The sequence below is a fragment of the Trichosurus vulpecula genome, chromosome 4 (genome assembly GCF_011100635.1).
Source record: "Trichosurus vulpecula isolate mTriVul1 chromosome 4, mTriVul1.pri, whole genome shotgun sequence".
NCBI lineage: Eukaryota > Metazoa > Chordata > Mammalia > Diprotodontia > Phalangeridae > Trichosurus > Trichosurus vulpecula.
In genome coordinates this window covers 206591013-206616410 of record NC_050576.1, presented here as the reverse complement: position 1 = coordinate 206616410, position 25398 = coordinate 206591013, and positions in this window count along the sequence as shown.

Here is a 25398-nt window from a genome sequence, read left to right as displayed (position 1 = left end):
TCATTATGTTCTTCTCATGGTTAGTCTGCAAAAGAGACAAATAAAAGCTTTTAGCTGTGTACCTAGTGCATTATTTCTAGCATTTTACTCTTTCACAGTATGTTCCATTCATTCAAAAAGCATTTGTTATGTACCTAAAATGTGCTAGGTATCACATGCTAGAGATGCAAAAGGAAACCAGTCCCTGCCCTCAAAAAACTTACATTTTATTGGGATGAAGGGACAACCTGTCATATATATAATATATATATACATATATATGTATGTATGTATGTATACACACACACATATATAATTCAATAATTTAAGAGTTACAAAAGATATGTTTCTTCTACTCCCCAAGCTTTTCACTCAAGAAAGAGATTTAAATAGAACACTAATATTGAAAAATAGCAGTAATTTTACTTAGATTAACATCATGCTGTATTTGGGCTTGGGAAGTTCTTTAAGATCAATTAATTAATGAACATATTTCTCAATCTCTTGCTGTGGGCTAGATTTTGATATTTTGGTCTTGAAGTTGTCTGAAATTTAGATGCTCCAAAGCCTTATGGTGACATGTAGGCAAACTCCAAGGTTTCACAGAATTGGCAAGGAGAGGTCAAGCTTTGATAAGTTCTCTCAGCCTAAAAAGATTCTGAGTAAAGTTTTAGTAACTGACTACTTACAGCACAAGACGTAGTCTCAGAAGTGGGGAACCTGAGGCTTGAGGCCACATGTAGAACCTCTAGGTCTTCAAGTTCAGCCTTTTGATTGAATCCAAACTTCACAGAACAAGAAGTTTGGATTCAGTCAAAGGGCTACACTTGAGGACCTAGAGGGCCACATATAGCCTTGGGGCTGCAGAGAGACTGATTGTGAAAACTTTGTCCACTGTTCTGTAATATTTTTACCATGATAACTAAATTATAAAAGGTGTTAATTATTAGGACATTAATATAAATCTATAATTCTTATATCATCACATACTAAACTGGGCTCAGGTCAGTGATTTGTTATGAAGAAAAGGTGAACAGCTCAACTCTAATAAAAATTGACATTTACATAGTGGCTTAAAGTATATAAAGTATCTTATGTACACTGGAAACTCACAATAACCCTCTGATGAAGGTACAGCCTCCCTCTCTCTCTCTCTCTCTCTCTCTCTCTCTCTCTATATATATATATATATATATATATATATATATATACACACATATATATATGTGTGTGTGTGTGTGTGTGTGTGTATTTCTTCCTCTTTAAGCTTTTTAAAGTTAAATTTCTTTGCAAAAGTTGCTTATGGGTAAGTGCAAGGATGTGCATTTTTTTTCACATATCCAGGAAATGAAATGTCTTGCTTAGTATGTTTTTATTTCAGTGAAATTCAAAAGTTCACAAAGCAAACCTTTCCATCAACATGATGTTTGCGCTTTACCAACAAATGGATTTATATTACAATTATACTTGAATAGAATCTCAATACCACACAGCCCACAAGCCAGTTCAAATCACAAGGTTTTAAATAAACATTATTCATGGGAGTTGAGGGGGGGATGTTAATGTTTGGCCAACCCCTTTCAGGTTAGTCTGCCTTTCAGCAAATAGCAGTATCTGCATTGACACATAAATCTGTTGAATAATAAGTGTTAGGTTACCTGCTTAACAGAGTTGAACAGCTGGTTCTTACTTTATAAACTATCAAAGCAATATATTGAAATAAAGCACTAGGACACTTCTGATTCACTCCTGATAGCTACACTTGATCAAGTGTCATGGTTAAGAATCATCTTCAAGTCTTTCCCTGAAAATATCAATAGGCTCATAGTGGCCTCTGAACTCAGGGAGTTTGAGAGATTGAGAGGAGAAATGCTTTGGTAAACATTCTACCTGGTGACTCCTATCTCACTCTAGTTCAGTTACCCTTAAAATAAATATTGATGACTGACCTATAAGAATTTTTAAGATTGGTTTACCGCCCACCAGGATGTCATAGCCCCACCTGGGCTCACTTGTTTGTTGTTTAGTCATTTTCAGTCATGTTTAATTCTTCATGACCTTATTTGAGATTTTCTTGGCCAAGATGCTGGAGTGGTTTGCCATTTCCTTCTCTAGTTCATTTTACAGATGAGGAAACTGAGACAAACAGGGTTAAGTGACTGGCTCAGTATCACACAGCTACTAAGTGTCTGAGGCCAGATTTGAACTCAGGAATGTGAATCTTTGTGACTCTAGCTAGGCCCAACACTCTATCCACTGTGCCATCCAGCTGCCCCAATGGAGGCAGCCCCACTAGCAAGGGGCTCACTTTATCTGCCCCTGATTTACATTGGTGGGTAGTATATCCACTGAGTGGCTTACTACTACCCTTAGCATTCAAGGATAACCTGAGGGGTTATGGCTTATATGTCACTCATAAGTCCCTAAATAGAGTCCTCCCCTACCCCCAATACTGATCAACCAGCTGACATCAATTAACTTTTACAAGGGATATATTTACTGAGAAGGTATGGCAAGAAGAGAAATTACAAAAGCATCCCCACAACCTATGAGCACCCTTTCTTCTTTGTATATATTTGTTGTCTGGTGAGGGTGAGTTTAAATACCAAGCACAAAAGTTGTAATATTGAGGGATATGTCATGACTCCTGGCACTTGGAGTCCTTTTGTCACTTTAAAGAGTGTCTACCAAGCTTGCCTTAGGGAGTGGCTTCAGCAATAGATGAGTCACTCCCTTGATCATCTGAACTGGCACCTTCCAGGACACAGTGCCTTGGCTGGCAGATTACTTACTGCTTGTCTGGGACTAGCTGGTTGTTTGGCTGCTCTGCTGGCCTCTTACCAGCCTTGGTTGCCATTGCCGCAGGTTCTGGCATCTTAGATGGCCTTGGTGGATCTCCCAGTTTCACCAGCCACTTAAGCTCTTCTTTCTCACAATAGTTGTTCTGTGAAGATCATGGAAAAAGAAACAATGGAAACAGAGGCATCATGTATACATGATGGCCAGATGGGGCCACTCTCCCTTCTCCTCAAACTGGCTTATAGCAGTCCTAACTAAAAAGACACCAGGGAAGAAAGCAAGAGATCATCCGCTTACTGGGAAAGAATTTTTACAACCAGTGTCTCTGATAAAGGTCCTATTTCTAAAATACATAGAGAGAATGGAGTCAAATTTATAAGAATACAAGTCATTCCCCAATTGATAAATAAATGGTTAAAGGATATGAACAGGCAGTTTTCAGAGGAACAAATTAAAGCTATCTATAGTCATATAAAAAAATGCTCTAAATCACTACTGATTACAAAAATGCAAATCAAAATAACTCTGAGGGACCACATCACACCTATCAGATTGGCTCACCTGACAAAACAGGAAAATGATAAATGTTGGAGAAGATGTGGGAAAATTGGAACACTAATTCACTGTTGGTAGATTTGCGAGCTGATCGAACCATTCTGGAGAGCAATTTGGAACTATGCCCAAAGGGCTATAAAAATGAGCATACTTTTTGACCCAGCAATACCACTTCTAGGGCTGTATCCCAAAGAGATCATAAATATGGGAAAAGGACTCACATGTACAAGAATATTTATAGCAGCTCTTTTTTTGGTGGCCAAGAACTGAAAACTGGGATGTCCATCAATTGGGGAATGACTGAACAACATGTGATATATGAATGTAATGGAATTCTCTTGTGCTATAGGAAATGATGAAGAGGCAGACTTCAGAAAAACCTGAAAACACTTTTATCAACTGATGCTGGATGAAGTGAGATGAGCCAGGAGAACATTGTACACAGTAACAGGCATAATGTGCAATGACTGACTTTGATAGACCTTCTCAGCAATGTAAGGACCTAAAATAATTCCAAAAGACTCACAATGGAAAATGCCATCCATATCCAGAGAAAGAACTACGGAGTCTGAATGCAGAGCGAAGCAGACTATTTTCTTTTTTTGTTTTGTTTTTTTTCTTTCTCATGGTTCCTCCTATTTGTTCTAATTCTTCTTTACAACATGATTAATGTGAAAATATGTTTAATAGGAATGTATATGTAAAACCTTTATCAGATTGTATGCTGTCTTGAGGAGGGTGGATGGGAGGGAGGGGGAGAAAATTTAAAATTATGGAAGAGAAATGTTGAAAAGTAAAAATAAATAAACATAAAAAGAGATCATCCACTTGAATCTTTTATAATCACAATTAATTCTGCCTTCTGGTTCTTAAGCCAACCAGAAGACTCATTAATCCATAGACCCATAAAAGGCTCACATAGCCTCCATGTGTTCGATTGGAACCAGACAAGACATAATATTTACATGATCTATATAACTCACCGGGAAGGACAAATGCAAATGATCAAGAACCATGCCCACAGTGTTCAGTCACCCTATTATATTCCTCTCTTTTCTACACTCTTTGAGAACTCTTTCATCCTCAGCATATCAACTGGGGTATATTTCAGACTTCTTGTCCATATACCCATCCAGAAAAGATCTCTCAAGTCTTGTTGTCATTGTTTGGTCGTTTCTGACACTTTGTGACTCAGTCAACCTCTGTGCTTGGGGTTTTCTTGGTGAAGATACTACAGTTATTTGCCATGTCCTTTTCCAGTGGCAAACACGTTAAATAAATTGTCCTAGGTCACATAGCTAGGAAGTTTCTGAGGCTAGATTTGAACTTTGTTCTTCCTAACTCAAAGCTGAGTGTTCTAACCACTGTACCACCTATGTGCATCTCTAGAGCCTGAGGGAACCTTAAACATTATCTTTTAACTTACTTCTCCAGTACCATTTAGAAAAGAATCTCAAAATAGTGAGTGTGGCACAGATCTTATAACATCGCACATGTATAGGCAGAAATCACAATTACCCTTAAGTACATAGTGATGCAGAATCAGTAAACAAAGAATATTTTGCCCAGTTTATCAAAAGTTACTACACGTTTAAGGGTAGGTAGGTGGCACAGTGGATTGGGTGCCAGACCTGGAGTCAGAAAAACCTGATTTCAAATCTGGCCTCAGACATGTATTAGCTGTGTGACACTGGGCAAGTCACTTCACTCTCTCTGCCTCAATTTTTTCATCTGCGAAATGACCTGGAGAAGGAAATGGCAAACCACTCCAGTGTGTTGGCCAAGAAAACTCCAAATGGGGTCATAAAGAATCAGATATGACTGAACAACAACAATACTTGTTTAGCAGTTTGCAACAGCTTATTTTGATGTTTGCAGTGGCCTTCCACAACCCAAAGGCAGTAAAGAAAAGAAAAAGAAAAAGAAAGGAAAAGAAAATCCAGCTTCTTATCTTAAAAGCAAACCTGGTCCCTACAGAGATTCCTAGAATATGGAAGTTTCTCATGAAGTGCTTAAGAACTTGGTGTCAAATGGAAGTCACCTCCTCAACCTCAGCAGAGAAATCAAACTGTCCTAAGTAGGAAAATTTTCCTCAAAGCAAAGAGCCATTCCAATTGGACTCCATATAAAATCTCTAGTTGTCCTTTCCACACCAAACTTTCTCCAGGAGTTCTTTTTACCATATTATGATCCCTTTGGAGTTCCAGAGAAATTTCCTCTGGGATCCTCTATTAAATTTCTTTAATGGATCCTTTAGAAAGCCACATAAATGGAATCCCAAACTTATTCACAATGTGATAAGTAGGATCCAGTCCAGAAGAAAGAAAATGAGATCAGGTAAACCTGGAACATGTGTGGGCCTCCCAAAAGGGATTAAGCACCGGGATTGAGTTCTCAGGGTCTCTAGGTCAGCTAGTAAACCTGATCTTAGGGACTTAACAATTCATTAGGATCTTGAAATAAAGTCAATTGTTCTAGATTTGCTAAAAAGGAAAAAAAAAGAACATTTATGAGCTGCCAGTATACTCTAGGCCAGACCTGCGCAACTTGACAGTAGGTAGGGGCCAAAATTAAAACAGACTAAACTTCTTTGGGCCACAGATAGGTTAGACTAAAGACAGACTGATGATGGTTGGTTGCTATGGGTCAGGTGACAAATAGGAGCTTGCCCAGTGGCAACCCTTCATATTTCAGGGGTGCTTTGATGGGCCATTGTGCAGGCCTGCTCTAGGTAACCTTCTAGGCATTAAGTAAACCAAAACAAGTATAGAAAAATAATAAAAATAACGGCTAGCATTTATATAGCACTTGAAGATTTGCAAAGTGTTTTACAAATCGTCTCACTTAATCCTCACTGTGAGCTAGGGAAGTATGTAGTACTAATATTCCTATTTTACAGTTGAGAAAACTGAGGCTGAGAGACATTTAATGCCTTGCCCAAAGTTACACAGCTAGTTCCCTGTCTGGGGTCAGCTTTGAACTGAGGTCTTCTTGACTCCAGGGCCAGTGCTCTCTCACTTATCTGCACACTACAAATATTATACAATAGATATAAATATGTAGGCATTCAAACAAGCATAAAACTACTTTAACTTGCAAGTAAATAAACCCCAAACTGATTATTGTACAATTGTCTAAATCAAGGCAGAGAAAATGTTTTTTTTTTCTTTATTAGACCCTCAAAGAGGACCCTCATAGAGTATGCAGTAATGAGAATTCTAGCTGGAAAATCTATTGAGTCTCCATAAATGTTAAGCATCTGTGATTTATCCTAGAAGTCTTTCTGCTCATTTTCATCATCTTTATTCACACTATCAGATTGGGTTTCCAGAGAACAGCTGATTACCCTTCCCCTAAGCATTTTAGGGGTAACTCTGAAGGATGTGGCTTCTAATATCATTGTCCATCAACCCAGTCCAGTATGTTATCCCCTACCAACCTTTACTATTTCTAATGTCAATTAATCATTTGATATTTATCAGCTTTAACAAAGGGTTATTTTCTTAGAAGTGTATAGAAAAGCACAAAACAACCCCCTATCCCCAACCAGGGGATCTCACTCTACACACTGAGTCTGTGCAGAGAAGAATCAGGCTCAAACTTAAAACACAAAGGTCACAAAAAGAGAAAAGAGCAGGGCTCATATTTGAACCTGGTCTCCTGAACTCAATTGTATTGTTCTCTCCATTATGCCACACTGAATTCATTCTGTTTCTATTTGTATGAATAAATCATTGAATTACACTCTGTCCTCATGATAACAAGCAGCCAGCTGATTGACATTTTTAGTCTCATTGTCACTTCCCATTTCATTAAGTTTGCCATCGCAAAGACACACCGAGAGTGACAGACAGGTCAGGCTATATTTCTAGCTGTCTTCTGGCTTCCTGTTTGCCTATATCTGGGAAGAAGATGCCAGAAAATAACAGAATAAGATATAATAGTTTATGTTCCTATTGTGTTTCATGGTTTCAAAGCACTTTCCTCATAACAATCCTGTAAGATAGGTAGTACAATAATCATGATTTCTATTTTACAAACAGATCAGGTGAGTTACTTGCCCAGGGTCGTACATAGGAAATGTTAGAATATATTTTTTCTTATTAAGAGTCAGTCCTCTTAGCAACATGCACTGCTAACTCTTTAGACCATTTCTATTCTTTCACTAGCAATTTTAGATAAATTTATTTTGCCTTTTGGACAGATGTTTCAATCAATCAATCAACCTGCCAATAAACATTTATTAAGCAACTACTATATGCTAGGCATTGGATTAAAAATACAAAAGTGTGGCAATCTTTGCTTTCAGTAGTCTTACATTTTCTTTGGAGGATACACATATTTTTAGAGAAATAAATACGAGATAGGACTGGAATCACATTTACAATGGAATCACATCTACATACGTCCATGAACAAGTTCAAAGTTTCCTTTCCTGGTTTTAGTCGATAATACGGGAGCTTTGAGGCCTACTTCCCACCATGAAGCAACCCAGTACTAGTAGGACTTGGGGTTTTGTTATGACATGGGAAGGATTAAATGGTCTCCCACTCCTCACCCACCCCCATCTCCTAGTGACTGTGGGAAGGTTTCTTCTATCTTGGGTTCTTGCTTCTACTCTCCCATGTATCAGGTAGTATGTTCTGTCTTTGGACTTCCTATGAGTTGGGATGTAAGAATAGGTAATATTCTTTCCTTTGACCTTATCTGTACTCTCTTGTGGAACATGGACTAAATTCAGTGAACTTTTGGGTCCCTAGCTGACTATTCCACATTCAAAATTATATATATATATATATATATATATATATATATATATATATATATATAATATGTATATGAATAGGTGATTGAGTTTGAGAGGTCTGGAGGCCCTGGCTCCCATTGGGATGGAGTTGGTTAATTTCAAGAAAATTTCTGCATTGGAGAGGCTAGTCAGAGGCAAGAAGATTGGCTCAAATATGACTATTTTACTAGCAGAATTTTACCAGGTATTTTTGGACAACACAGAACTAAAGTGAAAATACAAAATGTCTAATTCTCAGTCCTGCAAACCACTTCATGTTCTGATGAGGTTTAATTATCTGCCTCCCAGAAGATTATAATAATAGCTGTAGGTAAATTACTGGATACCGGTATGAGTTATGTTGTTAATGTTCACTCTCAACCTTTTATGTTTAACATTCAACAAAATAGAAGAATTTCAAGCCTTCATAAAGAAAAGACCAGAACTAAACCAAAAATTTGACCATTTGACCTCCAACACCAAAACCCAAGAGAAGCATAAACAGGTAAAAAGTGGAAAGAAAACTTAAGGGACTCGATAGAGATAAACTATTTTCATCTGTACATGGTAAGATGATACTTGTAACTCTTAAAAATTGTATCACTAGCAGTAGATAGAAAGAATATACATAGTTTGAGGATACGGGTATAAAGGGAATTTAAGGGAATAACATAAAAAATAAGGGATGAGAAAGAGGAGTACAAAGGATGCAAAAGGAAGGGAGAGGTAAAATGGGGGTAAATTATCTCACATGAAGAGATGAGAAAGATCTATTTCAGTGGAGGAAAAGATGGGTAGGTGGACTATGGGCATTGCTTGGACCTTACTTTCATCAGTATTGGCTCAAAGAGGGAATCTTATATACAATCAGTTGAATATAGAAATTTGCCTTATCAGACAAGGAAGTAGTAGGGGAGGAGATCAAGTAAAGGGGTTGGGGGAGACTGACATAAGGGAGAGCAGATCAGGGGAAGTGGTAGAGAGAAGCAAAACACTTATGAGTTGGAAAAGGGTGGAAGGAGAGAGAGGACAAACAGGAGGAAGAATACAATGGAGGGAAATACAGAATTAATAATCATAACTGTGAATGTGAATTGGATGAACTCTCCCATAAAACAAAAGCATATAGCAGAGTAGATAAAATCAAGAATCCTAAAATATGTTTTGTACAAGAAACAAACTTGAAGCTGAGAGACACATACAGACTAAAGGTAAGGGAATAGAGCAGAATCTATTATGTTTCAATTGAAGTAAAAAAAAAAAAAGCAGGGGTAGCAAGCCTGATCTTAGTCAAAGTAAAAGCAAAAAAAAATACCTAATAAAAAGAGATGAAGAAGGAAACTACACATTGCTAAAAGGTACCAAAGACAATGAAGCAACCAAATTAGAAGAGCAAGGAATAGTCAAATCTATGGAAGAATTCATGACCAAACAAGAAATAGAGAATATTGTAAAATGTGATAGAGATAATTTGATTTATATTAAATGCTTTTTTGCAAACAAAACAAATGCAATGAAGATTAGAAGGAAAGCAGAAAGCTAGAAAATAATCTTTACATCAAGTATCTCTGATAAAGACCTCAGGTCTCAAATATATAGATAACTGAGTCTCATTTGCAAGAATGCAAGTAATTCCCTGATTGATAAATGGTCAAAGGATATGAACAGGAAGTTTTCAGATGAAGAACTCAAAGCTATCTGTAGGCATAGGAAACTGCTCTAGATCACTTTTGATTAGATCAATTGCAAATTAAGACATCTCTAATGTACTACCTTACACCTATTAGATTGGCTAATGTGATAAAAAAAGGAAAATGATAAATGTTGGAGAGGATGTGGGAAAATTGGAACACTGATGCCTTGTTACTGGAGTGAAGAACTGATCCAAACATTCTGAAGAAAAATTTGGAAATATACCCAAAAGGAAACGAACTTTTGATCTAGCAACACAACTGCTAGGTCTGTATCCCAAAAAGATCATAAAAAAGGGAAAAGGATGTACGTATGCAAAAATATTTATAGCAGTCCTTTAAATGGTAGAAAATATTGGAAATTGAAGGGATGCCCATTGCTTGAGGAATGGCTGAACAAGCTGTGGTATATGAATGTAATGAAATACTATTATGCAGTAAGACATGATGAACAGGAAAATTTCAGGAAAAACTGGAAAGATGCAAAATGATATGAGCAGAACCAGGAAACATTGTATACAGTATCAGAAACATTGTGTGAACGATCACCTATGAATGACTCAGCTGTTCTCAGTAACACAATGATCTATGACAAGTACAAAAGATTCACATAGGGAAATGCTATCGATATCCAGATAACTGATGAACTCAGAATGCTGATCAAAACTTATTTTTTCACTTACTTTATTCTTTCTGATAGTTTTATTTCCTTTTGGTCTGTTTCTTTTTCTACAACTGTTACAAATATGGAAATATGTTTTGCATAACAGCACATATATAATGTATAAGGGGAGGAAGGGAGGGAGAAAAATTTGGAACTCAAAATCTTGTAAAATGAATGCTAAAAATTTTTCTTAATATGCAATTGGGGGAAAAGTAAAATACTGTTAAAAATATACCGCTTCTCTCCAACCTGTCCTACACATAGCTGCCAAAATAAGTTTTTAAAATTTAGTAGGAACTTTATTTCTCTTCATTTCTTTTCATTCCTCTCCAGACTGCACTCTCGATCCTCCATAAGATTTTCTCTGCTATGCCATTAAAAACCTCCTTATCCTTGCAGTTCATTTTACCCTGTTGGTATTTCTCACATTGGGAGTAGGCTCTGACCCTGTGGTCTCTCCTCCTAATTGTCTGATTCCTTCCAAAACCTCTATTTTAAGGAAGGTATCCAGGCCAATCTTCATTATTTTGTAGGCGGCACGCCTGAACTGCCCTCTTGATTATCCATAATTTTTCTACCACCTCACCACACATCTTCATCACAACTCTCGTTTCACTCTACCTTTCAACTTCTTTGCCTCTTTTTATGTGTCTTCTCACTATATGAATGTTAACTATTATTGTTGACTTCACTTGATTCCTCTTTTTAGTAAATTCAAATTTAGTAAAATCATGGCTACTTATGACTTCTAGAAGCTCTACACTTTCTCATCCCTTCCTACCTTTCCAACCCCAAAATACAATGTTTTCTGCATCAAATACGGGATTATTATCCAGTCAACTTAACTTTCCTACTAGTCTTCATACTCACTACTCTCCAAACATCCTCTGTGTCCCTCTCTCCTGGAATGCACTTCCTCTTGTCTTTGGTTCTTAGTTTTCAGTACTTCAAGGCCCAGTTAAAGAGCCATTTTTTTTCTTTGAAGCATTCTCTGATCCCTCCAGCTGCCAGTGTTTTCGTTCATATACGTATAAATATAAAATACATATACACATATATGTACATATGTGTGTATTCATACACATGCTATATATATATGTCTCACTTAGCTGGACTATAAGCTTTTTGATGTTGATGTCAGGGAGTGTTTCACCTAGTAAGTAGGGAGAACTGCCATTTACTAGGAACTTAGAAAATGTTGACTAATGGATTAATGACTCCTGGGTCAACAATCTTGGTGAGTGGAAGAAGCATGGTACATTTGACAGGAATATGGAAAGTAGGTGGAAAGGCAGAGTTAAGGGAACAGATTATGATTTTTGTTTTGAACATGTTAAAAACACAGAGTCATTAGTCCTCAACCTCTTGATCTCTTAGAAGTGTTTTCATGTAGATCACCTCCTCTGTAAGTATGCTTTCAATATCCTCTTTTTCATGATTCTGTTCTGCTTTGATTGGACAGCCCATTCCATTTAGAAACACAGGACTGTATGTTAGGAGAGAAAAAAAAAGACTGGATATTTAGATTTGGGAGTTATCTGCATTGATATAATAATTGAACCCATAGGTGCTGATGAGATCACCAAAAGAGAGAAAGTAGAGAGAGGGGAGGAAAAGATCCAGGATGGAGTTTTGTGATAAATATATAGGTAGAGGGTGGTATAAGGATAATGATAGGGAGAAAGATCATTATAAAGTATGAAAAGAGAATCTCTATAGAGCAGTTTCATGAAAACCCAAGACAGAAAGAATATGCAAAAAGAGAGTGACCCAGTGTCAAATGCTGCAGAGAAGTTAAGAAGAATATAAACCGAAAAAAATCTTGGATTTGCCAATAAAAAAGATTATTGTTGAAATTGGAATAATCAGATTCATTTGAATAATGGTTAAGAAGGCCTGAGTATAAGGGATTGAGGAGTCAGTGAGAGAAGAAGAGAAAATGGAGGCAAGGGTTATAGATTTAAAAATATACCATGTATATGTGTATTTTCTATATAGTATATTAAATATATTTATATTTTGCTTGAAAGAAGGGGAAATATAGGACAATAATTTGGGAGAGTGTTAAGGTTAAGTCAAATTTTTGAAAAATGGGGGACATTTGGGCATGTTCATAGGCAGCAATGGAAAGAGCTGATGGATAAAGAAAGGGTAAAAATTAAAGATAGAAGAAAGATTGTTAAAGAAGCAAACTGCAGGAGCAGACTGGAGGTGATGTGATTGGTAGTCACAAGAGTAGGGGTTGGTGGTAGCAAGAAAGCCCACAACATCTTCTGAGACTAGAACAAAGGTGGAGAAAGTGGGAGCTGATTCTGAGATGATTTGTAGTCTAGAACTGAGGAAAAGAGAGCTCATGACAGATGGCCTCATTTATTTATTTATTTTTAACTGAAGCAAGATCTACTGAGCAGGAGAAGGTGATGATGTAGGCGGCTTGAGAAGAGAAGATTTTGAACAGCTTCTATGGGCAATGCAATAGAGAGTTGATAAGCAAAGAGTAAAAAGATTGGCACATTGCAGTGAGGGCACACAAGATTGGGTAACAAAACTGGAACACACTTGGGCATCTTCCTCCAGCATTCAACAGCATCTGAGGATTAGTGGAGATGGAGAAATCAGTAAATCAGTACTGTATTTAAGTACCTATTATATATTAGGCACTGTGCTAAGCAATGTGATATATGAAGAATGGCAAAAGACAGTCTCTCTTGTCAGGGAGCTCATAGTCTAATGGATGAGAGAAAATGATTATTTATAAACAAGATATGTGCAGAATAAAATAGAAATAGTCACAGAGGGAAAAGACTATCATTAAGCATGATCAGGGAAGGCTTCTAGTCAAAGATGGAATTTAAGCTGAGACTTGAAGGAAATCAGAGAAGCCAGTAGGCAGAGATGAGGAGGGAGAAAATTCCAGACATGAGAGAGACCCAGTAAAAAGGTCCAGTTAGGAGAAGCAAGGAAGTTTATGTCTCTGGAAAACAGAGTTTGTTAAGAGGGGGTGAGAAGGCTGGAAAGATATAAGGCAGAGGGGAGGGGGCAGGTTGTGAAAGACTTTAAATGTCAAAAAGATTTTATATTTAGTCCTGGAGATTATAGGGAATACTGGAATTTATTGAATTGGGAGAGCTGGCATGATCAGATCTGTGCTTTAGGAGGATTAATTTGACATTTGAGTATAGGATAGACTGGAGGGAGGAAAGACTTGAAGCATAAAGACCAACCAGCAGTCTATTGCAGTTGCCCAGGTATGAGGTGATTACAGCTTGTAGCAGGGTAGTGGCAATGTTACAGGAGAATAGGGGGTGTATAGGTGAAAAATGTTACAAGGTAAAATCAACAGATAGTTCTGGAATTCATGGCTATGGGAATTGGATGGAGTGGGAGAACTAACTCATAGAAGGCAGTGTGGTGAAGTCCATAGAGTTCTGGGCTTGGATTCAAGAACATTTGCCTTCAAATTCTGCCTCTAGCTATTACCAGCTCTGCGACTGAGCCTAAGTAAGTTCTTTAATCTATATAGGCTCCCTACAGTTCCTCAGAACTTATCTACTAAATCACAGACAGGTTATAATTTACCTTGGTATCGGGAGGGATTTCCCATAGTTGGAATTCTGTACATGCCTTCAAATATTTGCAGAATTCATGCTTATTTCCCCATCATCACTTGTCCCCTAGTATTCCTTATTACTAAGGCTCTGTGTCAACATTATAAAGCAGAGTAAGTTACAGGTTTATAGATTTCCACTCAAAGGCACCTTAGAAGTTATCTTGTCTGAAGAGCTAAATTTTCATGCTGATTAGATCACATGACTGTCATATACCCAGGAAGTGTTGGTGCCTTCAACTGAGATAAGGTAGAGGTAGACAGTACCTATTGTTTTAACTGGAAATTAGATACAGCCTGCATTTTGTCAAACTCCCCCAGACATTTATTTCATAATATCTTCAGGATAAGATTTTGCGATAAGAGAAAAATTCAAGTTATTTTAATTTTAGGATATTCTTTCTTGGGGGAGAGTGGGCATAGAAGGAACATTATAGGGAGTGCTACTTCTCTTTTCAAAAGAAATGAAAAATTATTTTGGCCACCAAAGTGTTGAATTATTCTCAGAAACCTGCAGAACATGTTTTGTACCCCAATATAAAAATGTCCTAGATATTTGGGTTATTAGCTCATTTGTTTAAAGTCATTCACTGTCCACCCACCTACCCCTACTAAGCTTCTGTCACTGTATCCCAGAGTAAGAAAACACTCTGATTCCAGATTGCATCACATTGTGTGAACAACCCAGTTTATCTGGTCAATCCAATAAAAATCAGAGGGATGGGAATACTTCCAGTGCTATTATTGATTTGATGCCTCATGCTATAAAATAAATATTCACAGCTTTAGGGAAGCTGTGGGAGCAGTTGGACAAATTATATTCAGCCACAAGCAAGATGTCACTATGTACTCAAAAAAGCAATGGAAATCAAGGCTGAAGGTCCTGGGTTTTGTCAGTATTAAGAAATGGACACTGTAATGGGCTGTCCTTTTCACTTGCAGGTTAAACCAAGTCCAAGAAAATACAGGCTGGCCAGCTAATATCTTCCTGCCAGAGCAAACAGGGAGTGCATAATATGGTGTTTTAAGGAAAAGTCAACAATCAGAATTGTCCCTGTGGTTTACCTTTTCATTTCAGAATATTCTAATTGGAATACTAATTAAAAATTCTGTTAATGCATATGTTGAGTCTAGCAAAGTGAAAGAAAGAAAGAAAGAAAGAAAAAGAAAGAAAGAAAGAAGGAAAGGAAGGAAGGAAGGAAGGAAGGAAGGAAGGAAGGAAGGAAGGAAGGAAGGAAGGAAGGAAGGAAGAAAGGAAGGAAGAAGCCCTTGAATCATATTCAGATGCCTGGAAGAACTTTTATAAATGGTCACACTAATGATATTTTTTTCCTTTAAAAGAGTAAGTAGATACTCCACTGATGCTAACACAGAAAAGTCTCCCCTTTCATTCTACGAAAAGGTTTCACTCATGGGTAACAAAACTCAACTCATAAATTTCAGTTCTTTGTTTTCTGCTTTTGCACAAAAGCCATAAAGTGCAAAATGATAACAGAAATAACACTATTAAAGAGGAGATAGCACAAGGCAAATTGGCAGAATTGGTAGGAATTATTTCTACCACTGATGGAGCTACTCTCCCACAGTTTCAATCATTACCTCAATATGGATGACATTAGATTTCAAGTTTCTAATTCTGACCTATCACTCTAGCTACAGACTTATATTTCCAATTCCCTAATGAACATAAATACCATATTTCTTACTTCCACTGCAAACACAAGCAGCCTATGCCAATGGAAACACCATCAACTCTGGAGTAACAATTTAGAATAGAATTGCTGGCTCTGTCATTTAATGTACATTGTGGATGAGTCACAACCTCTCTGGGCCTCAGATTTATCATTTGTAAAATGAAGCTTGGATGAGATGAAGATGTCCCTTCTAGCTTTAAATCTATGATAAAACTGAAACCAAAACTAAACTCACCATGTCTGTCCCCATACTTTCTAAGTTCTGATTTTCCTTTCAAGTCACATTGTATATTGAAGTCACTATGATCCTTTCAGTTACCCAAGTGTGATACCTTGGGCTTAATAATAATAATAAATACTATGCTAACATATCAAGTATTTGTGATTTTATCAGTGTGAAAATTCCCTCCACTCCACATCACCACCTAAGTGTAGATTATATTTTAGTGGAGATTTTCTTGAGGATAGGAAAGGTTAAATGACTTAGTCCTAGTCACACAGTATCAGAGGTTGGATAATGATAAGTCATATATAATTATAATCTTAAGATTTGAGAAGCACAACTTATCTCTCATTTTTACACCCTATCTACCATAGATATCAAGTCCTAGCAAGTTTGCTTCAACAATAACTTTGTAATCTATCCTCTTCTTTCATTTTACTATCTACCTAGTTCACACTTTCATTATTTCTCACCTAAACTACTGAAGTGGTCTCTTAATTGGCCTTTCACTCTCTAGTCTCTCCTAACTTTGATATATTCTATTCATTACTGCCATATTATTGTAATTATGCAAATTATGTCTCCTCTACCTAAAAGACCTACAATGTTTCCTTATAGTCTATAAAACCAGATTTCAGTGCCTCACATTTGAATTCCCCCAAAACTTGACTCTACCTATTTTTTTTAGTGTTCTCGCTTCTCTTCTTCGCGACTCTAAGATTCATCCATAGTAAGTTACTCAGCAATCCTCAGATTTTTCTCTTGCTTTCACAACTCCCTGCTTTTGGTCATGTGTTCTCTTTATGCTGTGCTAGTGAAACAGCATTGGATTGGTAATCATAATATCTGAGCTTGAATTCAGTCTGTCCCTAACAGTAATGTGACCTTGGGTGAATCACATGTCCTCTCTGGGTCTCAGCTTTCTCATCTGTGAAATTTGTCCCTTTGAGATCAAAATCCCTTTGATTTCCCTGCATTAACTTTCTCTCCTTCTTTTAATCTTGTTTCTCATTTCCCCATCTCTGCCTCTTGAAATCCTGGCCAGGTACACATAAAAAAGTATTGCTCAAGATCTACAAAGGTAATAAAAAAGAAATTAGAGAGGAATCCCAAATCCAATAATTCAGAAGATTTGGCTTTGACAATTACAGAGAAAATAAGCACACAACAAATAATGATATTTATTATATCCATGAATTAAAAAATAGGATTGTCTGGAATGGAAGAGAAAGAAGGGGAATAAAAATAAGAAAGACTTTTTTGGGAAAAAGGAGCAATGAACATTAATAAAAACGAGAGGTTGCAAGAGAGAAGGAAAAGGATTTTGAAGTAACTACTTCAAAATAGATGTTGGAGGAAAGATGAAAATGGGAAAAGTAATAGAAAACAAAAGAAAGAAATTAAAAGTTTGAGAAAGTATACAAAACGTGGGAAAGGGTAGAAAAATGATAGTGGGGAGAAAGAGAGGGTCTTGACTTTCATTAAAAAATAGAGAATAGACTATCATTAAAGAAATATAAGCAAAACTAATTAAGGCTGTTTGGAGAAATGTCCATCTCAGATGTGTGGAGGATACTACTCTGATGGCAGGAAGTAAAGAGGAATTAAGAAGCCTCTTGATGAGGGTGGGAGGAGAATGTAAAAGCTGACTTGAAGCTTAGAACTGAAAAAAACTATGATCTTGGCAACTGGTCCCATCATTTCCTAGCAAATAGAGGAAGAAAAAATGGAAGTGGGGACAGATTTTATATTCTTGGACTCAAACATCACCACAGACAACAACTGTAGCCATGAAATAAAAAAGACATTTGCTAACTGGAAGGAAAGCTATGGTAAATCTGGATAGCAAACTCAAAGCAGAGACATCACCTTGCTGAAAAAGGTCCATATAATCAAAGCTATGGTTTTTCCAGTAGCAATATATGGTTATGAGAGTTGGATTATAAGGAAAACTGGGTGACGCAGGATTGACACTTTCAAGTTGTAGTGCTGGAGAAGACATAGTGAGAGAAACCACTTGGACAGCAGGGAGATCAAATCAATGAATACTTAAAGAAACCAATACTCTTCACTGAAAGGTCAAATACTGAAGCTGAAGCTTAACTGATTTGGCTGTAGAATGAGAAGACAAGACTCATTGGAAAGACCGTGATGATGGGAAAGATTGAAGGCAAAAGGAGAAGGGGACAGCAGAAGAAGAGATGGATAGTGTCATGCAAGCAACGAACATGAGCTTGGACAGACTTTGGGGGATAATGGAGAATAGAAGACAGTCTGGTATGCTATGGTCCATGGGATCATGAGGAGTTGAACATGACTGAAAGACTGAATGACAAAAATATAACAATGCTACTTTTTCATTGAAAATACCACATAATTTCCAAAATGTAACCTATCCCACTCTTTCTTCCCCTCTTCAATTCCAATCACAGCCTGAATTCTATCTTACATATCTGTGTATGCTATTCACTGGAATGTCAAATCCTAAAGCTAAAGCTTAAATACTTTTGCCTCATAATGACAAAACAAGACTCATTGGAAAAGATCCTGATGTTGAGAAAGATTGAAGGCAAAAGGAAAGGGGGATGGCAGAGGATTAGATGGATAGATAGTAGCTAACATGAACTTGGGCAGACTTCAAGAGACAGTGGAGGATAAAAGAACCTGGCATGTTATGGTTCCATGGGGTCATGAAGAGTCAAGCACAACTGAATGACTGAACAACATCAGCAACAACAAATTATGGAAAATTAAAAAGGAAGGTTTAAAAAATAATAATACTAAAGAAATAAATGAAGGAGAATATAAGCCTAAGAATTATAACTTTAAATGTGAATGGATTATATCATCTAATATAACAAGGGACAGAATTAATTAATAATAATATTAACTAAAAATCACATAGCACTTTAAGGTTTATGAAGCACTTTACCCATATTATCTCAGTTCATTCTCAAAATAATTCTTTGAAGTAGGTATTATTTTATCTCTACTGTATATGTGAGGAAACTAATACTATGAGAGGTTATATTACTTATGTCAGAATACATACCTAGTAAGTATATAGGGCATACCTCAAACTGAGATTTCTTGACTGCAAGTTCAGTGTTCTAGCCATTATCCATCTTGGTATCTCATTGGAAAAACAAACAAATGAACAAACAAAAAAAAAATTAACAATCAGTTGTATACAAGAAATACATAAAAATTGAAGCTACATTCGGAGTAAAACTGAACAGCTATAAAATTTAGTATACATCAGGTAAATCTAAAAAAATAAGAATTTTAAGCATTGTCTTTGAACCACAATCCTGGAAATTGCTTATTTCCTACCTTGGTTAATCCCTAGTAAACTTAAGTCTTGAGTTGAGTATTGGTTGCTCAGTAAGAGATGATTTCCATAGGAATTTCTAAAAGGTGAAGAGCTGCACTGTCGAGGGGATTAGGCAGCTGATCTAAAGCCAAAGCTGTGTCCAGCTAGTTAGAAAGGCTAGCACCAGACACTGTGAGATGCTCAGACTGTGCATTTCTGAGGTGAAAGTAAAATATATCTTCTGTAGTCCTACAAAGTTTTTTTTTTACCTTCTGGGAGAGTAGAAGAGAAGTGATAGGATACAATTTCATATTTTATATTTGGTTAATTTGTGCTTGTGAGTCTTATGTTTCAAGCATTTCTTTTGTGGGATAGGAAATAAAGGACTGATTGATACCTGTTATCTACCTTGCATAATAAGTGCTTTTTGTCCTCTAAGGGACCCTGTTACTCCTCTTTAAGGATAAATGTGAGTAATACCTAAATTTTGTTGTAGAACTTTCCCCCAAAATGTTGGGACATAAGGACCCACGCAGATTTTTTTTTAAAGTCAGACATCTCTCTTTGGAATCTGGCTCCATTCCAACATGAATCAATGTTCCTTTGAGTCCACAGGGAGCTCTAGGAGGGACCTGGAGTCAGGAAGAATTGAGTTCAAATTCTGCTTCAGATACTTACTAGTTGTGTGATCCTGAACAAGTCATTTAACCCTCTTTGCCTCAGTTTGCTGTTATATGAAATGAGCTGGAGAAGGAAATGGCAGACCACTCCGGTATCTTTGCCAATAAAACCCCAAACAGGGTAATGAACAGTTAAACACAACTGAAAATGATTGAACAGCATAGGAGAGTGAATTCTGGGGCCATGGATAACATTTTATGAATTTATATGGAAGAATAAACTTAAAATTATAGAAGAAATAAAGAAATTGGGTACCAAAAATATTACAGAGCTCATAAGTAAAACTAATAACTGGTTCTTACAGGATTAACAAAATTGATAAATGCATAAGTAACTTGATTTAAAAGAAGATGGGATATCATATTCCTATTTCTCCTGTCTTTTAATGTGGAAGCTGAGAGATCCTGCATGATCCTGACTGTAGTTCCACGATATTTGAATTGCTTCTTTTTGGCTGCTTGCAGTATTTTCTCCTTGAGTTTATAGCTCTGAAATTTGTCTATAATATTTCTTGGTGTTTTCAGTTTGGGATCTCTTTCAGGGGGTGATCGGTGAATTCTTTCAATGACTATTTTGCCCTCTGGTTCTAGGACCTCTGGGCAGTTGTCTTTGATAATTTCTTCGAAGATACTGTCAAGGCTCTTTTTTTTAATCATGGATTTCCGGTAGACCAATAACTCTTAAATTGTCTCTCTTGGATCTATTTTCCAGGTCAGTTGTTTTGCCAATCAGATATTTTACATTTTTTTTCTATTTTTTCATTCTTTATGTTTTGTTTTACTACTTCTTGGTGCCTCATAGATTCATTAGCTTCCACTTGTTCAAGTCTAATTTTTTTTTTGTTTTTTTTTTATTTTTTTATTTTTTTTTGCAGGGGGGAAGGCAGGGCAATTGGGGTTAAGTGACTTGCCCAAGGTCACACAGCTAGTAAATGTGTCTGAGGACAGATTTGAACTCAGGTACTCCTGACTCCAGAGCCACTGCTCTACTCACTGCTTCACCTAGCTGCCCCTCAAGTCTAATTTTTAATGAGTTAGTGTTTTCATTTTGCTTTTGAGTCTCCTTTTCCAATTGGTTGATTTTACCTCTCAAGGGTGTTATTTTCTCTCTCTAGATTCTGAATCTCCATAGCCATTTTGCCAATGGTTTTTTTCCATATTTTCTTTTAGCTCCCTAATTTGGTTTTTAAAATCCTTCTTTAGCTCTTCCAGCAGTGCTTTTTGGCCTGGAGACCAGTTCATATTACCTTTTGAGGTATCTGATGTATCTACAGTGTCATTGCTATCCTCTTCTGTGTTGGTATTTTGATCCTGCCTGTCTCCATAAAAAGAATCTATTGTCTTTGGTTTTTTTGTGTTCTTCTTCATGTTGGTTTGCCTTTTGCTGGCTTTACAACGAATTTCTACCTTTGGGCCTCAGGGCTTTCTGTCCCAGCTTTCTTATTCTGGGGGTTGTGAGTCTAGAATTATAGCCTTCAGTTTCCTGAGGTGTGGGGGAGGGGTCTGGCTCCCTGGCTTCTCACTCCCTATGGGTGCTCTCCAGCACTTGCTTTTCAGCAATGGTCTCAGATGTTTGCTGTTTGAGCTGATGTCTGGCACTTCCCCTGGGGGAGCAAGGTTATGTCTGGGCTCCTGGCGTTGACCCCTGCCGACTCTGCCCCTCTAGGACTGATGAACTTCTACTATTTGCCCACTGAAGCCCCACTACTTTCTGCTCAGTTCCAACGTTCTTTTTTTTTTTTTCCGAGGAATTCTCTGGGTGGGGAGGGGAGGGATTAGGGCTATTTACCTGGCCATTATGTGTCCCGGAAGTTCGAGAAGCTGAGTTTGTGGGCTGCAAGCGTCAGGAGTTGGGGTTTCCTGGCCAGTGGCATTGCGCTGCCTCTCATCGCTTCCACAAACTGCCGTCCTGTGTTGGGTGGCCTGGGGATCTCTGCCAGTTTCGGGGGTCCAGCTTTCTCCCAGCCCGTCTCCCACGTGGATTTCCCGGCCAGCCGCTTCCGCCTTGGTCTGGAGCCGATCTGCATCGAGCACTCTCCGGGCCTACAGGTTCGTGCCTCCGGCCTTTCAGACTCTCCCGGCTCAGAAATTTGCCCCACACAGACTCCTCGCAGTTTCTGACTCTCTCAAATCTTCCCAAATTCACTTTTTTATAGGAATCTGACAGACCTTGTGAGAGAGCTCCGGTAAGACGCTGCCTTCATGCGGCCATCTTACCAACACTGATGATTAAAAAAAATACTACTTAGCATTTATATAACACTGTAAAATTTATAAAGTGTTTTGCATTTACGATTTAATTTCATCCTCACAAAATTCCTAGAGGTAGATGTTATTACTATCTCATTTTACAGATTAGGAAACTGAGGAAGAAAGCAGTTATATGACTTGTCTATAGTCTCACAGATGGTAAGTATCTGAGTTAGAATTCAAACTGAGGTCATCCTGACTATAAGTTTGGCACTACATCCACTATGATACTTAGGTACCTAGGACTATCCACAAAACACCCAACTAATAGGATATGAAACAAAAGTCTTAATCAAATATCAGGAAAGGAAATTTAATTATGTGTAAATGAACTACAAAAGGAAAAAAATAGTAGAAATGAATTTTAAAGTTAATTTTATAAATCCTTAAATAGTATATAAATGATTCTAAAAACAAGTGAGAAAGAAAACACAACTAAATTCCTTTTATGATAGAAATATAGCTTTAATGACTAAACCAGGGCTGAATAAGATAATGAAAATTAATCATAGGAAAATATTATTAATGAATATCCATTCAAAATGAATTGTTTAGTTTCTTGGCTTATAATGGTGAAAAAAAACTACAGCAATATATTAAAAATATTATTCTTTATAATCTTATGGCTTTATATCAGAGATACTGTGGTTTAACATTAGTAAAATGATGAAAGTACTCAAATGATGAAAGAACTCAAAGCAACCCAAAATCATAAAATTTTTAAAAAGCACCCTTAAAAAGTACAATGCTTATCTATTAAAAATGTACAAATCATAGCCGTAGAAGGACCATGAAGTATATGTGTAAAAAATCATATCTAAAACAGCAGCAAAAACACCATCAACAAAACTACCATATGCAATTTTGAAAAACTGTTGAAATAATCAATAGCAATGATAAGCAGCAGGATTTAAAATAAAAGTACAAAAAAATCTACATCATTTCTATATAACAATAATAAAACCAGAAGGAAATGATAGAAAGGAAGCTTATTTTTAAAATGACTAGAAATTTAAATATCTGAAAGTCAATCTATCAAGGAACACTCAAGACTTGTAAATATAATATATGCAAACTTATCCTTAATGAAATAATTTCTTAAATGTCTGTAGGAATATTTAGGGTCCATAGCTAGGATATACCCTTATAATGAAACTGATGATAGTGCATAAATCAACGAATGGATTTAATACTATGAAAGTCAAAGTAGGAAGAAGACACTTTATGGAATTAGTCAATATGATAGTAATATTCATTTCGAGGAAAAATATTTTGAATCACAAGTAAATAATGAAAAAAGGAAGTAGGAACGAAGGAGGAATACTAATTTTAGACATCAAGTTTGACAACAAAGCAGTAATCATCAAAACTGTTTTGATTAAAAAAAGAACAGTAGATCAGCAGAACAGAGTAATAAGGATAATAGAAATTAATGAATTCAATAGTAGAATGTATGTGTTTGAGAAATACAATAATACCAAGTACTCGGAGAAAAGTATTCTTTCATAAGAACTTTTGGGAAAATTGAAAAACAGTTTGACAGATAAGCTTATATATCCACTTCTTACACCATGTACCACAATTAGATCAAGTTTAATATACAACCAGTTTATTTGAGGTCATGCTATGAGAGAGAGACAGAGAGAGAGAGAGAGAGAGGGAGAGAGAGAGACAGAGACAGACAGACAGACAGACATAGAGAGAGACAGAGACAGAGAGACCTAGAGAGACAGAGACAGAAAGATAGGGACAGAGATGGTCACACACACACACACACACACACACACACACACACACAGAGTCATTAACAGGACTAGGGAGACAACTTCTAACTTAAAAAGGAGAAAATGTGATCAAAAAATCACATATACAAAAAGAAAAACTGATAATTTTGATTACCTGAAATCAAGAAACTTTTGTACCAACAAGATGAATCGAACACAGTTAAGGAGGAAAGCAGTTGCTCAGGGGCAAATGTCTATGCATCAAATATCTCTGATAAGGGTCTGTTGTCCAAAATAAATAGGTTAATGATGGAAATATATAAGGCCAAAAGTCATTCACCTTAGGATAAGAACTTAAACAATATGAATAGAAATCTCAAAAAGTTTTCAAATTATTTATAACTATAGTAAAAATTGCTTCAATTCAGTAATAATGAGAGATATGCACTATCTTCTTTCATTGGAGATTAGGCTCAGGTTTGCAGGAACTGTTGCACTAGTTTGTAGTTTGAGCTTCTTTGCTTTGGATAATACATTATCTCTTTCCCTTTTCTGATTTCTTGTGCCTACAGAGTGATCCCATACTAGCTTTTTCTTCATTTTATGATCTTTCTTCTGGATGCTTGCAAAAGTGATTTTTTGTGGTTGCTTTTACTTCGTCATTGAAATGGTTAAATTGAACCACCTTGCATCCCCTTATTTGAAGTGCAGATTTCCCCTTTCTTCTCTCAGGTCATCTATGGATTCTCTCAACCAGTGCTTTGTTGTCTGTATTCAGAGGTATACATTATGACAATTCACTTTTTTATTTGTAATATTTTTTTCTGGGATATCTATTAACTTATCTCCATGCATCCTGTCTTCATGGTCAGTCACTTTGGGTTATATAGAATTCATGTATTACTTTAACGTAGTTGCCTTTTGTTTCTCTTCTGCCAAATTTCATTTCATTAAAATATTTTTATATACTAAATCTGTTAACTTCTCTTTCATGCTTTTTAGATTCTCCATCACTGGATCATTTTTTCCTAGTACTCTGTGTTTGTAATTGTATATTGAGTTATCTGCTTTCTGCATTGAGAGCACTAAGCTCTGATCTAAATTATTTTTTAATCTTTTCTTACATGAGTTTTTCTTTTGTATTTTTGTAGCTATTCCAAATTTTCTTGTTCCATGATAATAATATTGATAGCTAGTATTTATGTAATTTTTAAAAAGTTTTTAATAAACATTGAAAACTTAAATATTAAACTTAAATATGAAACAAGAAAAGGAAAAAATGTCATGTGCACAGCAGAACATTGGAGAAGATTTCAAATGTATAGCAATAACATCATTTCAAGGAAGCCTATATTTTAATACTATGCATTATGTTGAAAGCTGTCCATCTTTGCTTCCTTGTAGGTTTTCTTTTGTTTGCTGCTGTACACTTT